Source organism: Lutra lutra, chromosome 8 (genome assembly GCF_902655055.1).
Source record: "Lutra lutra chromosome 8, mLutLut1.2, whole genome shotgun sequence".
Classification (NCBI taxonomy): Eukaryota; Metazoa; Chordata; class Mammalia; order Carnivora; family Mustelidae; genus Lutra; species Lutra lutra.
The window spans coordinates 86395441-86401923 of NC_062285.1; positions in this window are offsets into that span (position 1 = coordinate 86395441).

Sequence of the window (6483 nt, forward strand, 5' to 3'; positions counted from 1 at the left end):
TGTGAGTGGTAGTAATGTCAGTATCAGACACTCATCAGCATGTTATAATTTTCATAGAAAAGAAACTTCAGTTTCCATTGTAGCAGTCAATTATATTTTATGAATCCTTGTGATACCAATAAAACCTATGATTCCACTCCTGAGAGTTCATTTAACAAAATTGAGTTTAATCAATCCAAAAAAAAATTAACTTTGATAACCAAGGAAACATAAAAACCAGTCTTTTCAAATAGGAAAATGAATACATGAATTTATAATTTTACTTAGCAATTCAAAATGAAAGGTCAAACCGTGTCCCTGGGCCAGCAAGTAGGAATGACTATTGTTAGACAGTAATTTAATAAGTGAATGAATGGGTAACTAATCTTGCAGTCATGGTAACTGATTTCTCTGTGACTGTACTGAAAACACATTCATCTAAGAAAGGAAAAGCTCTTATTTTATTCATACAGCCTGGTTCCCATACCAGAAAAAACTGAGGCATAAACAAGTTTTGCTGTTAATATTTTCAATATTCACTGTTAAGAAAACGATACCTAGGATGTCTAGCAATAGCAAACATTGGTTATATATGATATACTCTGGTTATTTTCATCAAAGTGGAAAATATGCATATATTCAATTGCAAAGTATAACATTTTTAAAGAAAGATCCCAAACTGTTTCTGAATCTGCTGATAGGAGAAGCAAATTTGTATGATAATGTGTCTATCTATAAACAAAGTCTTCTTGTTAGATTTAGAAAAGACAAAAGATGAAAGGTAGATTTGGACAGGAAGACAGTTCACATAGAAAGAGCAGTAATCTTCCCAAGTTTTAATGACATCTAAACATATATTTTTAAAGTATTTTATTATATATTAAGGTATATAATAGTTAAAAATATATCTTCCTAAATTAAATATATAAAGTATAAATATAATTTATATATAATTATATAAAATTTTATAAATATAATTTAATTATAAGTTAATTTTTATAATATATAAAATTATACAAATAAATTTATATGAACAAATATTTATATTAATACACACTCATATAGGTGTGTGTGTATACATATGTATATTTGCCAGTAACAAAGGTATGAACAGATAAATGATAGCAAAGAATGAAATTCTGAGGCTATAAAGTTAGTAGAAGGACACTAAATATATAACTTGGAAAAAATTTACAATCAGTTAGGGTTCATAATGGAGATTCAAGACAAGGGTCATGCTATGGATTCAAAGGCTTGCATCCTTTCCTCTTTTAAGTAAGTTTTAATGGAATGCTTGGTAGAAAAAATATTTTTTTGACCGAAAAATGATCTACTTCTTGGAGTAGTGGGGAAATATGAAGTTAAAAAAGAAGAAAAAATTGAAGATATTGAAAAATCTGGAAGGTCACAGGAATATTCCAGGCAAGAAGAAGAAATTTAGAATGCAGAAGTGGGAATGAAGATGCAAGAAAATTGAGAGTAAACAGTTTTCACATAGGAAGGACCCAAAACATCATGCTTATTTTTCAGATAATGAAACTGAGGTTTAAAAGGTTTCATAAGGGGCGCCTGGGTGGCTCAGTGGGTTAAGACTGCTGCCTTCGGCTCAGGTCATGATCCCAGGTCCTGGGTTCGAGCCCCACATCGGGCTTTCTGCTCAGCAGGGAGCCTGCTTCCTCCTCTCTCTCTGCCTGCCTCTCTGCTTACTTGTGATTTCTCTCTGTCAAATAAATAAATAAAATCTTTAAAAAAAAAAATAAATAAAAGGTTTCATAAGTTCCCCACAGTAATTTAGTTTAGTTCCAGAAAGGCCCACCATACAATCCTTGTTTGAATATGCTTTCAATAATATTGAGCAAAAGTTTCTTACCTTCTCAGTCCCTATGGCCCTACTTCTGGGGCAGGAAAGCAACTATATCCAGAAGCATTCTTTTCTACAAAAGGGCTTGGTCTAATTACAAAACTCAACTAAAAGCAAGAGTCTCATTGAAATGGAACTCTCCCCTCTGCCTACTTCAACCTAACAGGAGTAATAAAATTTAAAACTACAGAGATAATGCTTCTTTAAACAGGTTTACTCCAAAAGGAAACTATCAAAGTTTTTTAGTCAATTTTTTTTCTACTTGAAAGAAAAAGTGATATAATTCTATGAAATGAAATAAATAAGAATCCCTTAAAAACACAAGTTTTCCATATTCAAAGACACCTTGAGGGAAGATATGTAGGTCCTTCAGAATATAAGGAAAAAGAATTGTGCTAAGAAAATGCAGACAAACATGGGATCCAACTATAACACATGTACTCAAATTTTTTATCAACATTAGTTTGTGAATTGAGTAAATATGAGGCACATTTCATGGAACTTAAGGAAAAGCCAACAATCTGTCAAGTAACTAGAGTAACTAGAACAAAGGATGCTACTATGGAGATATATAGGAGGATACCTGACAGGGTAGTGGCTAAACTTTGCGGCACATCAGAATAATCAGGGGCTTGTTAAAGAAAAACACAGACAGATGGTCCCCAAACCCATAGTTTTTTGTTTGTTTGTTTTTAAATATTTTATTTATCCATTTGACAGAGATCACAAGTAGGCAGAGAGGCAGGCAGAGAGAGAGAGAGGAGGAAGCAGGCTCCCCGCTGAGCAGAGACACCCCCCCCCCCATGCGGTACTTGACCCCAGGACCCTGAGATCATGACCTGAGCCAAAGGCAGAGGCTTAAACCACTGAGCCACCCAGGTGCCCCAAACCCATAGTTTTTGATCTAATAGGTCTTGGATAAGGCTACTAAATTTTATTTCTAATAATTGCACCAAAGATCCTGATGCTACTTGTCTAAGACCTACACTTTGAGCACCATTGTTCTAGGGAAGCAAGAAAATTCTCCTAGATGTTTAAGCTTATTTTTTTAAAGATTTTATTTATTTATTTGACAGACAGAGATCACAAGTAGGCAGAGAGGCAGGCAGAGAGAGAGGAGGAAGCAGGCTCCCTGCCGAGCAGAGAGCCCAATGGGGGACTCAATCCCAGGATCCTGGGATCATGACCTGAGCCGAAGGCAGAGGCTTTAACCCACTGAGCCACCCTGGCGCCCCATAGATGTTTAAGCTTATTTATTAAAGAAGAAGGAGGAGAAGTTAAAGGAAGAGGTGGAATAGGAGAAGGATGAAAAGAAGTTTAAGTTTATTTAAGTTATGTGATGTGGGAAAGATAATTACAAAGTATGATTAAACATCTATTTTAACCTACTAATAGTTAATAGGAACAAAGTTCCTCCAAAAACAATCAATGATTAAAACTTCTCTTCTGGAGAGAGTCAATTATCATATGGTTTCACTTATTTGTGGAGCATAACAAATAGCATGGAGGACAAGGGGAGATGGAGAGGGGAGTTGAGGGAAATTGGAAGGGGAGGTGAACCATGAGAGACTATGGACTCTGAAAAACGATCTGGGAATTTTGAAGGGGTGGGGGGTGGGAGGTTGGGGCACCAGGTGGTGGGTATTGTGGAAGGCACAGATTGCATGGAGCACTGGGTGTGGTGCAAAAATAATGAATACTGTTATGCTGAAAAAATAAAAAAAATTAAAAAAAAAAAAAAAAAAAACTTCTCTTCTGCCCATTAAAGATAGCCACTTCTGCTCATGAGGAAGTAACTGGTACCTAACTGATGTTTCCAAGGTAAGCAATTGTAAGATAGGATCAAATATATGAGGAATCTATTTTCAGATGATGGACCACAGGATGCATAGGAATGTGATCCCTCAGAGAGGAAAATCGATGAGATGAGCCCAGCAATGACCATGACTTTTTGACTGGGGGTACTTTCCTGCCTGAGGTACATGCAAGGAAGACTTCAAGAAGGCTCCAATGGTCTCAATAAGCTGGTAAGGCAGAAATCAGACTTTGATGTTGCCACATTGGCTGAAATTTGTAAGGCAGGCTACCAGAGACAGCAGAACTGAAAGAAAGAGAGAAAGAAAGAAAGAAAGAAAGGAAGAAATCTTCATGACTCCTCTTAAGATTTTAGCCAAATACTAATATGCACATGCATACAACAATGATAAGTGAGATCGTCCAGGAAAGAGATGTTAGGAATTTAGAGATGAATGGAAATCCTAGAGCTATACAGTGAGACATAGTAATTCTGACCACCAGAATGGAGAAACCTCACCAGATACATATAGGGCTAAAGTGAAGGCTACTCAAGAAGCACACTTAAGCAGCTTAAAAGCAAACCTCAGAAAGATCAAGCTTATCTATCAGCAAATTAATTGCCTGCCAAAACAATATGAAGGGTGATAAATCCAGATACAACTACAGAGCATCCAGAATGTACAATATACAATAAAAAATTACTAGACATGTAAATGAGCAAAACGATGTGACCAAACATCAGGAGTACAAATATAAAAATATGTAGATATAAACAAAGAGATATAGCTAAATAGCCAATGGAGGAGTTAAGATGGGATAAAAAATGATTAATCTAAACCAGACAAGAAAGGAAGAACTGAGGGGGAAAAAACACAAAATGGTATTAAATCCCACCACACTGGGGGCACCTGAGTGGCTCAGTTGGTTGAACAACTGCCTTAGGCTCAGGTCATGATCCTAGGGTCCTGGGATAGAGCCTTGCATTGGGCTCCATGCTCAGCAGGAAGGCTGCTTCTCCCTCTCCCACTCCCCCGCTTGTGTTCTCTCTCTTGCTGTATCTCTCTCTGTCAAATAAATAAATAAAATCTTTTTTTAAAAATCCCACCACATTAATAATTATGTCATATGTATTATTGGAGAGTCTATGGAGAGTCTAAACTCTCCAACTAAAAAAGGAGAGATTGTCAGACTGAATCAAAAAGCAGGTCTCAACTAAGTGCTATCTCTAAGAAACACACTTAACATATAAAGACACTGACCGATTGAAAACAAATAGATGGAACAATGCACACTGAAAAGAGTCAGCATACTATTTCTGGAGAAGCTATATTAATAGCAGATGAAACAGATTGGCTTCAAGACAGAGAAATTTATTTAGTATTAATAAAAAGGTCAATTCAATAGAAGTCATAATAAATCATAAATTATAAATGTATGTGTGCCCAGTATAACAGAGCTTCAAAATACATGAAACAATACATTGATAGAATTAAAGGAAATCTACAAAAATAGTTTGATACCAACACCTCACTCTCAGCAATTGATAGAACAAGTAATTATATAAAACCGAGTGGTAACCAGAAAAATGATTTAAACACCATAACCAACTTGAACTAATTCATACTTATCACTATTACAACTGAATTTTATACATGCATATACTCTCTTTTTAAGATTTTATTTATTTGTCTATTTTAGAGAGAGAAAAAGAGACAGAGACAGAGAGAGAGCGAGCGAGCATGTGAGGGGGGAGGGGCAGAGGGAGAGAGAAAAGCAGACTCCATGTTGAGCATGGAGCCTAACGCAGGACTCAATGCTGCAACCCTGAGATCATGACCTGATCGAAACCAAGAGCTGGGTGCTTAACTGACTGAGCCACCCAGCCACCACTATATGTATATATTCTCTAAGTTCATATGAAATATTGACCAAGATGAACCATGATGACCAAGATCTATGTTGTACCATAGAACAAACTTCGATCAAATTTAAAGACTGATATCTCATGGAATACATTCTTTAAGCACAACAGAATTAAATTAGTTTCAATAAAGATAAGATCTCTCAATATTCTTTGGGCTTAATTTACTCACCTAGGAGGTAGAAGAAAAGAAATAAAAAGCTGAAATCAGTAAAATAAAAAGTAGACATACAATACAAAAATAAAAGCCAAATTGTTTCTTAGGAAAAACAATAAAATTGGAAAACCCCTACCAAGGGATTTTCAAGGGAGGGAGAGGGGAATAAGGGGGAGGGGAGAGTAAGGAAGAGGGTGGGAAGAAGGAAAGGAAAAGCAGGAGGGGAAGGAAAGATGAGAGGAGGAGAAAAGGAGAATGCCGGAGAAGAAATGAAGGGAAGGGGAGAGGGAGAAGAGAGGAATGGGAGGGAAGAGGAAGGGGGATAGAGAGAGTGAGAGAAAGAGAGGAAAGAGGAGGAGGAAGAGAAACAACAGGGGCAGAACAGAAGAAGGGATGGATGGAGAGACCACAATTTACCAAAACCATTAATGAAAGACACAATAGCAGCTACAGATGCCACAGATATTAAAAGGAGAATAAGGATGCACCATGGATAACTTTATGCTGATAAATTTAACAACTCAGACAAAATGGTTAGATTTCTTGAAAGACAAAACTTAATCAAAATTGAGAAAATATGAAATAAAAAATCTGAATAGACTTATTCCTACTAAGGTAACCATAATAACAAACAAACAAATTCTATGAAGAAAACACCCCACCTAGATGATTTCCCTAGTGAATTATATTAAATATTTAGGAAAGAAATAAAATGCCCTTCAGCAGAAGGAAGGAGGATGGAATACTGCCCAGATTGTTGAGGCCAGC